Here is a 17,919-nt window from a genome sequence, read left to right as displayed (position 1 = left end):
CAGAATTTATATGTCATTCTTAACTCACTTAACTGAGTGGTATTGTAAATATTCAATATTTATTAGAAGACACAGATGCAAACTCAAAGGAAGATGGGGACAGTGAAACCATCACAACATGACGCAGAAACATGTAATGCCAGTGGCAAGCCTAGCTGCACACAGATATCCTGTTGCCTTGGAGAGGCTACCTAGAAGAGGGGATAGACAGAGTTAGAAAAAGAATAATAATATTCATTATATAATGATATTCAAAAATATTGAAAGGCCTTCAAAGGGTACATCTTGGGCAGTACAAAAGCCTCGCAGAGACTACACCCAAAATGGACAATGGTGACAAGTTTTTCATACAGATATAAGTTTGGTCTATTTGCATATCAGAGATTAATTGTCCAATTACAGCTTCAGGTAATGAAGTAATTTACTCCAAGTTTTCTCACAATCCATTGCTGTTTACATTTTTCAGAGCCTGAGACAGTAAGGTGTCCTTGAGTTTCAGGCCTAGAGGGAAATGGTTTTGTCTAAATAAAATGGGAGATCAGCAGCTAACAGGCTATGGAGTCTTAGAGTTATACACTAAAGCACTACTGATCTTAAAAATATAAAAGCTAAAACTTAAGGCATCAATCTTACAGCTAAATCTGCACCCATCTAAAGGATGGAACTGAAACTAGGGTTGTCATAATCACCACTTGTGTCAACATGGAATATTCCTTGCTAGAGTGAGATTCTTCTATTAACAAGATTCACAAAGCAGTTCTAGACCTTGCCTCAACACACAGGGCAAACATCTCCTTGTAGGGGCAGATGATGGCCCTCAGATGGCTTGTTTATGCTGGTGATGTGAGAATGTAGCCTATATGGAATAACTCCTTTTTGGTACAATTATATCTGGGTCTGCAAAACCAGGGGTCGCACCACAGATTCTTTCTAGAATATTATGAATTAAGCCAATGGACCCTGAACTGGCACTCATGCGCTCAGTGTGAGGCCAGATGGACTCTGACACTTAAACAAACATGGGCTTTTAGAAAGTGTGTGTGTGTGAATTTTAGGGCAGTGTCCCAGCTGTGCATCCTCCAGCACACAGCAAAGGGGTACAGCTATTTGCAGGGCCTATTATCTCTCACAAGATGCTGATCCTTTTGTTCTTGCTTCTTTTTCTGAAGATTTTCAAACAAGGATATTATGTCTACTCCGGTGTAAGAGGCTTGATTAGCAGTGCACTGATGACAGCAGTGGTAATGGTAGTGCAACTAATGCTGACTCTGAAATTGCTTAGATTTGCTGGAAAACCCTGTGCTGCAAAGCTCTACAATCTTAATATCTGGCAGTTTCAATGTTTTGATGAAAGTCAGAGGTGCTTAGAGCTTCTGAGGATCAGGTTTCTCAACGACTTGGGTAATTTGCATTTGAAAACCTTGCTTTGAAAGGTCTGGCCACAGCACTCTCTGTTGTACTCTAATGAGACTAGGAAAGGCTTGTTGACTGTCATGCACCACTCTAATGAGTGTATGTGTAAGCCTGTAATTTATTTTTTTTCTGGTCTCAAGCGACAAACTAATTGGAACATAGGAAGGTAATTTTTATGGCCCCAACTTTTTGGATGCAGTTACAATTTCCTTCTCTGTACATCACCAACTTTTTTCAATCCCCTGGATAGGACAAGTGTAGAAGATCCATCTTCCACAAGCTGAATTAAAGGTACCTCCATGAGAGTGATGGTCTCGTGGAATATAAACACATAAGCATTCAAATTCCCAAAGCATTCAAATCACAAAGACATTTTGGATCTCTTGAAAAATTTCAGAGAAATAGAAATTTCACAGTTATCATATTGCTAGAAGTGTTTTGAAAATATGGAACTGCATAGGACTGAGCTACGATGTTAGCTGTCCCCAGTAGGAGTAAGGATGAAATATGAACTCCCTCCTGATTACACAACAGAGCATCCACAAAACAAACAGAAGTGTCACAATCATTGCAAAAATTTCACTAGGAGATTGTGTCTTAGTTGATGCTAGAAAATCTGTTTATCAGTTCACTGGTGTGGTTTCACTGAACTCTAGCAAGGGCTGAAATTTTAGTGGAATTCATTTAAAAATTCTTCCTCTATTTCCTGGTTATTGTTAGAAAATATTTCCATAATTTTGTAAATATGCTAGTTTTAGGTCCATTTGGATTGTGTACAACTCTTCCTGTTGCAGATTTCTGTCCCATGAATGTGACAGATCATGTTTAAGGAATTTAGTGTCTCTTGCATCAGTGTGTGTTAGGAAAACCTCAACTTTTTTCAGTGCTCAGGTAGGTTGTCACCCAGTCCTAAGGAAACAGGCACCACTCCAGCTTTGAGCTCCATCCAAGGCCAAAGGTATGGCTGAAGCGGCACTCTGGGACTTCTGTTGATGATCCTGTGATTACCAGGCCTTGTAACATCATTCAGCGGAAATTGTAAAAAAAAAAAAAAACATTTAAAAACCCCTTTAAATGAGGTCTTCTGAGATACAAGACAATATCTGTGGAGACATTTTCATAATGTTGAGCTTCTGCTCCCATTGGGAGAGACAACCTTTCTCAGTTTGGAGAAAAGAGGGGACTAGATGGGAGTTCTGTTTTTTTGGATCTTGTCCAATTCACTTCAAAACACCAAGTGTACAATTAGGTACTTTTAAGATAGAGGAAGTATCACCTTAATTACTGGTCAAATCTTGCCAGGAAACTATAACAATTATTTCAAGCCAATTTTTAGAAATACTAATTAGAGAAAATGAAGGATAAACCTAGAGGAAGTGGAAATTTAGTGTTTTTATATATTAGAGTGTTTTTAAATATTTTACCATTCCTTACTCTGTGTGACTACCGTTTCACAAAAATGAGACATGCTTTACTGTTTAACTGGTCCTAAAGCAGAGAAATTTCCCAGAAGCTGCAAGTTCAACACAAAAGTTGAATTCAAATTGGTCATTCCTCTGACTCAAATGAAACGAGATGGTAGCTCCCATGACAAGAAGGAAGGTAGTGATCCTACTTCCCTAGGGGACTCTGAGTGACCACCTAATCCTGAATAATTATAGTCTTGGGATGACAGTGCTTTGAAATCACTGCCTTTCAGTTGCATACACTTACAGTAAAATAAAAAAGGCAGGTTTTTCTAAAGATTAAACTATTATGCTTTGAATACATATTTTCAATTTAAACTGTAACTTTACATATATAATATTTAGGATACTTCATCAAGGAGATTGCAGGGGTTATTGCAACTTCCTCTTTACTTTGTAACGCTTTGGGGCAATATTCAACTTAATTTGATTAAACAGTTAAGATTTTCTGTTAAAGGCTACCTGTGCTGCATTAGCCAAGAAAGTCTCTCTTCCTTCGATGGCTCTGATTCCCTCAAGAGAACCTGAGATACAAACAGCCTCAGACCTTGAAGACACATAACCATGTCTGTCCTTATCAACATTAATGTGAAGTTACATATGTTACCAAAATATGTGGATACAGGCCAGGGTAACATCGAGGGACGTTTGCCAGGTCCTGATTGAGCAATAAGGCAGGGCGTAGACTCTGATCCCATGCTTTGGTATGTTGCTAGGCAAAGGGCAAAAGCTCTGTACTATCACTCAACAAGGTGTGCTGTCATTGCACAATAACTCCATCCTGTGTCCTGGGATGATTATAGATTGCTATTTTCAGTGTGTAGAAGATACTGTATTTATGTAAATTTTATTCTGCTGGCAGGCAGAGGAAATAGCTGCTTTGTAAATGCTGTGTTATAGTAAGTGTATGGCCTATTTTTAGCTAGACAATAATGTGAAATGTGCTGTTCTTTACAGGCCACTGTGGGAGTGCATGGTCTTGCATACAAAGGCTGGATGGGAGACTTTAAAATGCCAATGCCTTGTTCCTGCTGTGAGCCATGGGCACCCAGAATTCTACCTGTGCTTGAAAGTGAGGAAAGAGGAGTGCCTTGCTACCTGAGACTGAAGGGTATACCTATAGCAAAAAATTCACAACACATTTTGTGAGGAAATCCAGATTATGTAAAAAAATAACACTGCTCCTTGGAAACAATTTCTCATAGGAAGCGGCACGAAATTGTTTTCAGCTTCACAGTTATCTTGTTTGTTTTGCTAATCCTCACAAAGATTAATAAAGGAATGATGAGACAACAGCAAACTGTAAGCACAGGAAGCGACAACTGCCTAAAGCATCTGGATATGATTATGTAAACATGATGTAATAAGAAAGCTGAGAGATTTAACTTTCAAAATCTCCTTTATTCCCTTCTAAAAAAAAAAGTCTGTTCAGAAGATTTGCCTTATTCCCCGAGTAGCCTTTCAGTTGTTAAAGCACTGCAATTTTCACTCAAGCTCCTTGCTACTCATGAGCAATCTTCTCTAGATTTGATCTTTTATCTTTTATCCAAACTTTTCCTGGCATATAGTCTGCTGTGTGACCCTTTAATTTGAGAGATGTGTGTCATTAAATTTGAAGGCGACATTTTGTGTCTAACCGCTATATGTACTATTTTCCTCCAACCCACTGGTAAATACAATAAATATTTCAAACTTTTAGTACATGGTATAGTTTCTCTGTCACTGACACAGTGACCTCTTCTTTAATGGCGTGAAGCTGAACACTCTCCTCAGTGAGCCAGGCTAGTCACACCTACAGATAAATTTGCTACACACTAAAATTCCCAAGAGATAAATCTTTTAAGAATACTGTTATATCATATATAAGTGTTAGCAATTTTAACATTAATTCTACTACTTTTTAGCTTTTTTTTTCCCCTTGGTAATTCCTTTTTGTAACAGATGCTAGCTGTGCAGGTTTACTTTTTTTAGCCCTTTTGTTCAAAGTAAGGACTTCAGTTTTATTAACAAATTACCTTAAATCTGTTCTTTGTATAGAATTTATACTAAATTCATTTTGACCTCTTTGTCATTATCTCTTCATAGATAATCATGCAAGAGACATTTAGAAAAATGTGAGGAAGATCAATGCTTCAGTAACTCGAACACTTTATTAAAGCAAGAGAAATATGCACCTTTACTGTCATTTTATACCTATCTGATAATATAGAATGACAGGAGAGTCCAGAAGGGAGAAATGGAAATGGTTCCTGTTTGACATTTCTAAAACATCCCATGTAATGTGCAGAAAATCCTGCTTAGCTTCAGTAGCTCTTGGCAGAACATGGCCACTGCAGAGGCCTCTTAAGTGAGTTTAGGTCTCATATTTTGGTAGTCCTAGGGTAGGCTAGGTGGGTTTGTTTCATGGGGCCACCAAAAGTATTTCTCCAGTGGTAGAAAAAAAAAGATTTCTCTCTTTTGCTTCTTTTTTTTTTTTTTCTGTTTAAGCACAGGGCCCAAAGAGCTATGAATGACACATGAGGCCAAACACAGACTCTGTTGTCTGTTTTTAATTTTTTTTTCCTTTTTTTTTCCAAAGCACCATTTAAGGCAAATTTTTTCCAAAAGGAAACACATAAAATGAGTCCGAGACAGATGTCTGGCACGAGCATTTTCAATTCAGTTTGTTGGAGTCTGATAAGGTTATAAACAACAAAAACAGTGTTTCCCTTGACTAACAATATCTTAACATCAGAAAGTCAACTAACTTTGCTTATAATTTTTATAAGGAACTACTGACTGCCAGACTATTACATTTTTGCCCATAATATTAAGTTATAATAGATAATTACAAGTATAAAGATGGGCAGCTGTTTCTTTGAATGAATATTACCCTTTCATTTTTTTAATTTAGGTAAGATACCAAAAATGTTAAAAATGAGTAGTCATTCATTATATAAAGCAGCAGCTGAGCGGTAGGTGGAGGAATCATTGCTTTTTCCTACTCCTAAGTAAACACATACAGCTTCATTTTTTAAATTCATTTTATTTTGATGGCAAAAAAGGGGATCTCTAATGACATAGAGTTTCAACTGGCAAATCTTCTTTGCAGTTTTTCTCTTTAATCTTGAAAGCTGATGTAGTTCATTCCAATTGCCCACAGCATCAGCTTTATTCTCTTGAAAGAACTTGCTCTCTTTTTAGTTTTCCTTTAATGTTTTGAGCCCTTACCAGAAATGGTAATCTTCTTAAGGTGTTGGCAGGAGCCACAGAATGCACCAAAACTAAAGCTCATATCTAATGAAGTATCCCATTATCAGGATCATCCAAATGACTCAGGTTTGTCACAAACACACTATACTCCTTTATATGATTTTGTAGAATTAGAAAGGAAAGAAAACTTGGGGGGGTTGATTAGTCAGGTTAGAAAAAGGTTATGAAGATCACTCTACCTAAATAACAACAGTCATTTAGTTGTTTTGAAATACATTCAGGTCTATTTATTATCACAGCTAGCCAGTATATCTGGGTTATTTGATTACATGCAGACATTCTGGTTCTGGTTCCCACACCTTATGTTGAGGAACCCATAATTTATAACCAACCTTTTCCCAAATTCCCCTCTTTCTGCAAGCTGGAACTGGATCCTATGGAGATAAATACCCTAGGGGAGTTATGAGATGCTACTGCACATCTTGGTTATAAACTTTCCCTCTGACCATGCCTTTGCAAGCTGAAGCCTTCACATGGTGCAACGCACCATCCAGGCTAACCCATGGAAACCTGCAGCTGTTACTCTACAATGGGATGGATGAAGCAGAGCATCCCCCAGGAACAGCCATCTGGGGATGGCTACTCTGTCCTGCAGTAAGAGCCCAAAAATCAGGTGTGACTGTCAGCCTCCCTGCTGACTTCTCTCTGTGAAAGCCCGGAATGGGGATGCTCTGGAAACTCAGAAGCATTTTGATTGTTTCAGCACAGGCTGGGAGTTGCCACTGTAGCACCTATTGAAAAAACAGTGGTTTGCATCACAAGAGTGGGATGAGCCATAGTGATACTTGAGCTAAGTCACCACCACTTCCCAGCACAGTTCAAGGTGTTGACTGGTCCTGGAGTAGCTGGCATCCCCCTTAGGGAAAGATCACTTCTTTCACCATCTTGTACAGTACTGATTATAATCTGCCAGATGAATCTTTCCTTTCCTGGAGCTGAAATCTCTGTGACTGACAGAAGATCGTATTTGGAGGCTCCACTCTTCTGAAATTGGCTTACTCTGGAAGTCTGCCAGTGTCACAGCCTGGCCAAGTAAAAGGGATCAGAATTACACTTGGCTATTCACTCAGTCTTGTGAACTGTTGCATCACCACCGCAGGATGTTACAAGCTTTTGAATTTAGGGGACAGCTCTTTAGTCTTAATATTCTTTTCAATAATTTCTACATACCTAAGATTGGGAAAAAATATATACTTCTCAGGTCTACTGCACTTAGAAAATGTTAAACTTGTCGTTCAATGACCATTTGTCCATCTTAGCTGAAGAAGCCAGGGGAAAAAAAAAACCAACATGAAATCCCAGGAAGTAACACACTGAAGACACACATTAAAGATTAGATGGCAACAGTTATTCATTCATGTCTTATGAGACAAAACAACTTTACATTCATTTCCTCCCCACACCTCCACCCTTTTCTAAGGGTTCTAAGGTTAACAGAAAGGATTCCTTTCATACATAAGTTATTTTAAGATCTTGAACAACTTAGAGATCTAACATCTTTTTCCATGTATATAAATAACCCCACCTGTTGCAGTATCATATATATGTGATCATTAAAATAGATACAAGTAAAAAACAGTAGTATATATTTCAATCTAAAAGCGATTCTAGGAACAAAGCAGACATGACTAGCAGGCTTTTCTTCTCTCAAAAAGATAAAGGTGATTCTCCAGTCTGAGGTGGATTTTCCTGAGTCAAAAACCTATCATATGCTCATCAAGATTGTAAAAGCTACTGGAAATTGAAAAAAAAAAGAAATTTTCCTTGACCAAGCTGTTTAAATTCACAGACAATGTTGTGTCACTGCACATAGTAAGGGTTGCCAAAGTGGTGCCAGGGATGCATCAAATTTGTTTCAGCTTCACAAATTCATGTGTCCCCTTTTTACTGTTGCATCTGGAACAATCACAGTTCTCCAGGAGTTAACGAAGTGCTTCTCCCTCATTTTCCAATAGGGATCTGAGACACAAACTGAGAAAGCTTCAAGTTATTTTGTGATAAAGTCAGCACAAAACATGAGAAGACATAGCATCTGTGTCAAACTTTGCAGGCTGTTTCTAACTACAGATGAACAGCCATACTGCAGATAAGAAAGAGAAGTGAGACCGAGCTTCGTGCAAATTGTTCTCAGTGAACTACAAATCCATGGTGAAAAGGTGGTTATTTTTACAGTTATATTTTGGCTTCATTGTTTTGTGATCATATGACATTTTCAGCACCTAGAAATCCTTTGCTTATGACAGTGTCTGAATGAAATGTTGTTACTGACGTAACAATTATCTCCTCATCCCATAGCTTTCAAGTTATGACTTAATGTTGAGAAAACTGTGGGCTAAGTGAGTGAAATAACTTCAGTACCTTCAAAGGATGTGGTTAGAATAGTCTGCAGGGGTGGGAAGAGAGTTTTCCTTTGCAGTTGGTAGAGCAGCAACAACAGAGTGTCTTTCAATTGCTTCTGTATTGCAGCTCAGGGCTTTTAGCCCCTGTCGGCTGCACCCACACACGATCTGGTACAGACACTTAAAAAGCATATAGCAACCTCCCAGCTCAAGGAGCCCTTTCAAAGCAGGCTTCAGTCACCCAGGGGGCCAGCAATCTGTAGAGGCTGCTTTTTCTATCCCTGAGATGGAGTATCACATTGGCTCTGCTGCATTGGGACCACCCTATGCCCATGGTGGAGAAATAGGATTTGCTTTTCATTAATTCTGTTACTATAAAAAATTCCTGTAGGATATTCTGTAGTTAGAGCACTGAATCATTTCTGAAACTTCCTATTCAAATATTTGTTTTATATGGCAATGGTATTAGTAATGTGCAAGTTTTATGCACTGCTATTTCCTCCCACACCCATTGAAAACTAACAAGAGCCAGCCTGTCAAAATAAGCATGTGAATTATAGATCAGCTATAACATGCTTCAAATAGCCAGTGTTCCAGTCTAGGTGATACTACATAACTCTGCTTTCCCTCTGCTTGCAAAACTGCACAGTCTACAATTCACAAAAAAAAAAAAGCCTATAAACCGAATTCTGGAATTATCTGATCTCATTGGAGATACTCAAAACAGGTGCTTAATAACAGAGAATTTTCACCTACTGTTGATGCAGAGACAGAAAACTCCCTTTTAGCTCATCTAGTATTTAAGTTATCCATAAAGAGGGCCATTGTTGACTACTGACAGAGCCCAAGGTGACTGATTTCTGCTTAGGTTCTTCAGGTACATACTTAATTTTCAAGAAGAAAAGGTGACCAAGCTACTTCTGACCCCCCCAAAAGTTTTCAGGAAAGCTGAATTCACTCTTTCTAGTCTGGCCTTTTTTCCATAGACTGCATCCCCTTGGAGGTGGGCTCTGGCATTAGTCTGTGGTGCCAGCTGCTTCCAATACTGAACACCTAATACATGCATTGTCCTGTAGGTAATACTCAAAGTGATCAGGAAGTGGGAGTAAATAATGTGCCTGCAATGTTTGCTCATGTGGGGTAATAAAAAGGAAAAAAAAAACTGAGGAGCTACACAGGGGCCTTATGCTACAGAGCAACTGTAATAAAACGGCAGTGGAAATCCAACATTGATAAATGCAAAACAGTTCACAACAGAGAAAATAACTTGAACTGCATGACCCAACAATGGACTCTGATCATGGAGGGTTTACAGAAACATTGGAGTCATTAATACAGCCATAGGCACAGACTGTCACATTCAGCATAGCAATTAGTAGTGATCAGAAATGCAATTCAGTATCAACAACTATTATAGAGAAATACAGAACAAACAGCGTGTCACTATAAATCCATATAGTTGCTATATCCTGAATATTGAGTTGGTTTCCAGTTTCCCATCCCAAAGGGTATAGCAGAAGCAGAAAAGGAAAAGTGAAATGAGATCTTTTATAAAAGGAATTATTAAATAGATGGAGATTTTTCAGCTGGGAAAAGTGATGGGATATAATGCAGAGCCTGAAAAATTATGAACAACAGGGAGAAAGAAAGTGCAGAATTACTGTTTGCTGCTTCTTCTAACACAATAACAAGGGGGTATCAATTGAAATTAGGAGGTTTGAATGACACAAGTTGAAACAAAGTGTTACTTTTTCATGTATACAATTAAGTTATGGAATGCCCGGCCACAGGATGCTGCAGCTGTTATGAGCACATGAGGGCTCAAAAGCAAATCAGAAGGATTTGCTGTAGAGAAATCCAGTGATGGCCATCAAATAGAAAGGAACTGCTACTGGTTCAGCAAGCAAATGGACTGCAAATCACTGGGAGAGGAGTCAGAGAGACCACTCTGAGGCTGTGCCATTAGGTGCTTGCACTGTTCTTGTCCTCTGCCATGGACATTCACTGCTGCCCTGTGTGTGAGAGAAGACACTGAGCAAGATGGACGACTGTTCTGACATTGTTAAGTCATTTTATGGTTTTAGTGTCCCTGCAAAACTCCTATGCTTGAAGAGAAGAAAAGCTCATTTTAAGTAAGATCATATATCTTTTTGTCTGGTCAATGTCATCACTTAAGTAAATGGAGGGTAAAAAAATGCTCATGGAAATCCAAACAGGAAGCACTTTGCAAACAAAGAGGTACAGGCTGGTGCCTGCAGAGCTGCTATTCTTCATGCTCCATGGGACCTGAAAGGGACCTCTGCTACATTCAGCCAGAAGGACAATGACATGATTTTTTTTTTTTCCCCTCTCCAGATAGGGGCAGATCTGATGCTTATCATTTGAAGACTGTGACACACCTGGGCAGCAGCAGCACAGAACTGCCAGAATCATGACAGTAACTCTTTCTGGCTAATGTTCTGATGATAGCCAGGCCAGCACTCCAGGAAACCTCTCAGATTTTCATGCTCTCACGAACTTCAGTCTTCAGTGCCAGCAGCATGGTTACACTGAAAGTGTAGTATGAAGCAAGGCTTTGTTCCAAACAGCACAGAACTGGCTCATCCAATCAGCCCTACCTCTGGGTGTAGGGTGACCTTCACGATTAGCCTTTTAAAAGCCTTTCACTATATATGGCACTTTCAGTCTTGGCAAGATAAATCTGAAGGGGGAGAAAAGGGATGTCTCATGATGCAAGTACTAAGGCATTCTTGGATTTTCAAGAAAAAATACACAAAACAACTTCCTGACTCAAAGAGAGCTGTATCTGGCATGGGAAACTTCTACATTAGACCTCATCCTGACAGGGAAGTATTAATCACAAAATTTAGAGTTTGTTTAGGTGGAAGTCATAATGACTTTGTTGCAACAACTTTGCTTTCTGTGTTTTTAAAATGCATTTTATGTTTGACATGCAAAACAGGATAGAGTCCTAACCAGTAAAATTTATATCATTGTCCCGAAAGATCCCGTTCTACAAAGCTCAAAAAAATTAAAAGATGTATCAGCCAGCCTGGAGGAGAAAATTTAAACCAACAAAAATGTGAATAATAATTTACAGCAACTCAGAAAAATTTAATTAGATCTTCAAAAAGCCACAATTGAGAAAGATGCACACACTGGCTAAAACCAGTCATCTGAGGAAGGACTGGAAGAAAGTTAATATTTTGCCAATACTTCTGTAGACAAAATAGGGCAACCAGGTAATTATAGGCCTGTCAGTTTGACGTCTATTCCAGGCAGAGTGATGGAGTTGCTGATAGGAAAGTCAATTAATAAAGTATTAAAACATGCAATTTAATTAATGGCAATCAACACAGATTAATGGAAGAAAGATCTTATCAAATTAATGTCCTATTTTTATAAGACTACAAATTTGGTGGATAAAAGGAATTGTGGTAATATTTTATACTTTGACTTTGGATGCATTTGCCATACAGTACTATGAGCAATTCTGATGGGAATCAGAACTAACATGATGAACTCTCCAAAATAACTAACCTGTTTTAAAACTGGCTAGCATGGGATCCAACACCTGAACCTAAAGTGGGGCTCAGAGAGTGGGTTCTGCAGGCACTGATTATCAGCCCTGTGTTAATGGTGACTCCAGCAGTACAGATGGAAGGCTACTACTGCTATTACTACAGCAGTAGTAATAGCAGTAGTAGCCTTTGCTATTACTACTTTTCAAAGAAACAAAATTTGGAAGTAGGCAGAAGTGGATAATGACCTTTTGGCATTGTTTGAGGAGCAGGTGCAAAAGAAGTACCAGGTGTTTCTATGTTGTCCAGCATAAAGAACCTATTTAAGAACAAGTACCTCAGGCCTTACTTCACATAAGAATTCTTTGGGAAGCTGAGACTGAAGAATAAATTGTGGGTCTTGATAGACTCCCAGCCCAAGAGCCCTCTGAAATCTTGTTGCCAAGAAGGCCTGTGCAATCTTTTCTGGTGTGCAGAGATGCTATCCATCAAAGGGCAGTAAAGGGCTTCTGTTACTTCTGCATTTGACATTGTAACACCTTAACCCTTGCATCGAGTATTGGAATAATGTTGGTCCTGATATCAGCAGCTCATGAGGGATGCTGCCAAACTGGAGGTAGTTCAGAGAAGAACCACAAGAATATGAATTAAAAAATTGGCAGTAAAATTGAATGACTCCACAGGGTAAGTCTATTTAGATTTAGTATATCAAAGCAAAGGCTAAGGAGTAACTTGATTATGGTTTGTAAGTGCTTTCATGTGGAACAGACACTGCCTAATAGGGGAGTTTTTGCTCTGGTATAAAAATATACAAGTAAGTCCAATGGAAAGTTGAAGACACATCATTTCTGTTACATTAAGGATAGGCAACTACTGCAAACATTTACCATTTTCTGTGCTAAAGCTGGATGTTTTTTCTATCTAGTCCTTCTCTTGTTCAACTGGAATCAATTCCAGGTAAGATAATTACTCATGCTGAAGAGTCAGAAACGGTCTTAAGGTGGTTTACACCTTTTACATCTGTGAATGCAGCTGCAACATACATTTGTAAGTAAAAAAAAAAAAAAAAAAGTTTCTCAGTGAAGAATGGGATACAAATTTAGCTGATGGGAATGTCTTGTGCACATCAAGAAGGACTTTGTGAATGATGGGGATGATGTTTCTTTCTAGCTCTGCTTTGGGTGCCTGCTTATTTTTCAGTGCTACCCAAAAAGCTGGCAAGACAAAGGATTAGAGTGAGGTTTTGGAGAACAGCTCCTAGAAGCACATCCAGTTGTCATGTTTCCATCTCACATTCGCCTCCACCAGCATCATGCTGATGGGCGCAACTGAGGAAGCAAAACCTGCTTAAGAGGGATTTGGTTCAGGTCATGCACTTGTCTGTAAAACAACTCCCCAAGGAAACCTCAAGTGAAAAATGCATGTTATACATCCCTAAAAGAAAAGAGACTTTAATGGCAACTGGTTGGATTGTGTTCAATCTTAAAAGGTTAGGAATAACTAGTCACAGCATTTCATATCTTCTCTCATCTATAAGGGTTTCCCTGGGATGTGCAAGCACAGCACTTTTCTCCTGATCTTACACCCATGGCTTTGCTCTACTCACCTGGCCCATTACAAAAGAAATAAAAATAAATAAGCCCCACCCCCCTTCTTCCTTTAGCAATACCAGTGTAACTTCAAATGTGGAAAATAGAAAAGAAATGGTACTTATATCTGAGCAATGAGGGAGTGTTTTTCCTCAGGTTATTTCATAAAGCTAAAAGAGAGGGATGTTCAAAAGAGAATTCCACTATGTAAGATTGATTTAAATTAGCAAGGGATAGGATTGATATGGATATACATAACACAACCACTTTTTAATTTCTGGGAATGGTGCCATCTGTGAATAATGAGAGTTAGTGGTAACAGAGAAATGTAAGGTCTAGCTGTGGGAGCCAACAGCCCACAGCCTTGACAGTCAGATTTGGAGGGCAGTGCTGTGATTTAGAAGGTCAATTTGCTTTTGCTAATGCTGAAACCCATCAGCATCGCATTCAACATATGGAGACTTTTAAACTATTGGGGATGATTAGGCTGGGAACAGGCTGTGGTCACAGCCATAGCTAGGACCTGGGGATGTAATACTACTGCTTGGAAATACCTAAGTGAATCCAGAACCAGAGAGAAAGATCACTGACTCTTGAGCTGAGGACTTCTTTGCTTCCTGAGCAGACTAATCTTTCATACACTGAATTTTTTTTCCTGAGGACAACAAAGACACTTTTTGGGTCCCATATTAACAAACATATAATGGCAAACCTCAAAGAACTTTCATTAATTGCTTTTTTTTCTTTGCAATTAATGTATAATACAACAAGAAGGCAGCTCGCAGAAATGTTGGACTCACTTCTCTCTACTTCATTTAACTGGCTTCTGTACATAAATTATATTTTAGAGGGTTTTTTTTTTATTTTTTTATTGCAGTGTAGTTAGTTGTAAATCTTGCACTGAGTTATTCAACAACACCTTTTCTTTTTGTTGTCTGAGTGAAGAATGAAGCCTAAGGCTTGATTCTGATTGCAGATATGGCACACAGGTATTTATCCTTACATACTTTATTGTATCCTTATTTCACACACACGTAAGCCCCACACACGCCGTTCATGCAAATGGGTACATTTCTTGTCAAGTTACCTCTTGACAGCAGCTCATTAAAAAAAAAAAAAAAAAAGGATGCACATACCAAAAGTCAAAATCATAAGATTTTTTAAAGAAGAGATGCTTGTCTCCATGTCTTTGAATTGCTTTTGTATGTGAATGATGTATGGTGAAAAGATTTGTCCCTTTGCTGTCCCGTGATTTATCACTTTCCTTAGCTTTCCTTACTAAGATACTAGAGTTATAGCATAAACGATAAGTAAAAATAATTACAAAAAATAGAAAAAAACATATTCAAATTGGCACGGGGATCTAGCCTTGACAACTGATGGGGAGGTACTTTCAAGCATATTTTGAGCTAGCTACTTGGATTAATTTTGCTGAAATAAAACTGTCTTCTCACTATGACAGTTCTCGGCACTTAATAGTTGTTTAATGCTCCCAGTAGGCTCAGCTCTGCACTTTGTAAATCAGCAAAAAAGTAAAATTAGGGTCTTTCTTTTACCACTTCAAAAATTATTATCCTTTTTGTTCTAGCTTGTGTTTGTACACTGATAATATATTTTCTGTAAAGGGACAAGGAGCAGATTGACCTGGAAAAGGAAGTCTTTTAAATGTAGGGCTGTCTTTGATCACTCACAAGACTTGTACTCTGATCTAAGCTCATTGACATCAATGGAAGAAAGACTGCTGTTGGCTTGGAGGGGAGGGTTGGCTCCTGTCCACACAGAGTCCATATTTGCAAAAGCAGATGTTAAAAGATCAAATAGACTGAAAATCAGAGTTACAGAAAAAGATATTTTCTTTTAATATTAAAAAATTATTAAATTAAAAGTGTGACATAAATCTGACAAGGTCAGATTTATGTCACACTTTTAATTTAATATTTTTTCTCAGTCCCTGAAACAAGAAACTCCAATTTCTACACCTATTTTTGCTGTTTACCTGCTGATAAACCTTGGATACAGAATAGGGGAGAGTTTTGGTGGATGATTTCCATAGCATGAAATGTAAGGCCTTCTCCATAGACTCTTCTGGGATACTTAAGAATAGGAAAAATGCTCCAGGGAGAACATCACACACACGCCCTCACCTCCCCCTTTCCCCCCTTCCACTCCTGCAGCTGCACTTCCTGCAGAAAGAGCAATTCCAGAGCAAGAACTCAGCACTATACTACTGGACAATATCATCACAGAAGTAGATAATTGTAGGGTCTGTTTAAAAGATAAAGAAACTTCTAATTGCATTGTCTCTTTTGGTGACAGTTTCCAGGCAAGGTAGATCAGCACAATGAAGTCCAAAGAACAAAAGTCAGTCAGTAAGCAGTCCTAAAAGGAATCCTTCCTAACTAACTTCATTCTGATGTGTCTTCAGAAAGATCATGGGGAGATATGATAGCTTTCTCATATGCCAATCTGCTGGCTACTTCTCTGGTAGTACCACTGATTCACTAACTGTTTTATCATACATACACAGAAAATTTCTCTCATTCAATTGGATGAGAAAATACAATGAAACCATATTTGCCACTACCAACACAGTTTACTTCAAACAGGAGTTTCTAAGTGTTGTGAACGTGACATTTAAACTTGGACCAGCCAATGGCATCCCTTTAGCCCTGACATTCTGACTGATATGTTCCAAGTCACATCTCTCCCATTTGGTTAAGCATGACAGCTACGGGAGACTGGATGCAGTTAGGCAAAGCTTCAATGCTGACTTGGTTTTCAGACTTTGATCTGACTTTTATGATCTCATTCATTTTCCCATCTCACATGTTATATGTTGATCTTCCTCTACAACTTCAGCTGAATGACACAGACTAAAACAATGGGCATAGAATTATGTACACCTCATGTCTCTATGAGGCAGATAAAGGGGTTTGCTCATTTAGAGCTTATTACTTTAACATTGGACTGAAATGGCAGTATCTTCATTGACATAATTGAGAGAAAAAGCAAAATTTACAAAGTATTAGGTCTGGGGAGGGATTCCATAGCAAAGGGAGTGAAATAATTAAAATATTCTGAAAGAGTAAAACTCATTTGATGGATAGGTAACTGTGTCGTTACACACTGTATGTATCCTTCTGTGCCTTACAGTGTAGATTTAATTCAGAACTCAAAATTTATAATCTCTTCATTCCAAACTTGAATATGAAATCCCTTCTTCAGATGTAAATCCCAATTCTGATAAAAATCAGGAATTTCCAACCAGAGGCTTAGGATGAATTAGACTTTCCATCCCTTTTTCCTTTCACCCCTTTCTCCTGTTGGCCTTGGAGGCTCTGGATAGCCTTTCCAGAGTTGCTAGGGACTGTGGCTCCGGCTGATGCTGGGTAACTAAGAAAGTTAAACAGAAAACATTTATTTACAGAACAAAGGTTGATGAAAGAGCCTAGGTCTTTGTCACATTCAGAAGGAGTATGCAGGGTGAGAGGAAGGGAGAAATTGTGTAAAAAGCCATCTACTAAGAAAAGAATGTTTGATTTGGATCACAGGATGTGATACTGGAGAATGTATTGCATAACTTTATGGCTTGTCCTTATTTGCAATGATTCAGTATCCGGCACTGCTCATCTCATTTCTAAAAATGGTACTGAAAAGTTACAAACTATTCAGAGGTGATGGGAATAAGTGAGGAAAGGCAGGAAAAGCACCTTTTCATTTTACAGCAAATAGCAAACACTGAGTCTGTAGGTCGTCCTAGGGGTTGCTGCAGATCACTGCATCTGTGCCCTTCCTCACTACCCAAGTGACATTCACCAGGTTAAATCTCTGCTGCCAGAAGCTCATCTTCTCCATGCCAAATTTAAAATCATGACAACCCTTTTCTCATGGTATTTATCTTATAACTGTAAAACAGGGCACTTACAGCTCCTAGTGACAAGACATGAGGCAGGTGCAATGCTCTGGAGAGGCATTTCCAAAGCCTCCCCTGTCAAGACTGGAGCCTGACTGCAGCATCCCTAGCCTCTTTGGAGCCCTATTCAGAGGTTGTTTCTCTGCCTCAAAGCAGGCACCTCTGGGACTGACTCCTCCATTGGTTATTTCATTATTGTCATACTCACTTCTTTCTACTCCTTGAAAACAGGTATCACCCAAATTCACAGGCGTCCAAAACAACCCTTCTCCCATTTCTGATCCTCTCCTGTGCTGATGGGGGGAAAGGACACACAAGACACAGACAGTCCCTTGGCATTGCCCTGCAAAGGCTGCAGCTCCAGGACAGAGCCGTGCTCTCCTCACAGACCTCTTCTCTTCTTACTGTTAGCTTGTATACTTTTTT

This window comes from Molothrus ater, chromosome 3 (assembly GCF_012460135.2).
Source record: "Molothrus ater isolate BHLD 08-10-18 breed brown headed cowbird chromosome 3, BPBGC_Mater_1.1, whole genome shotgun sequence".
NCBI lineage: Eukaryota > Metazoa > Chordata > Aves > Passeriformes > Icteridae > Molothrus > Molothrus ater.
Note: the sequence above shows the minus strand (reverse complement) of the source record.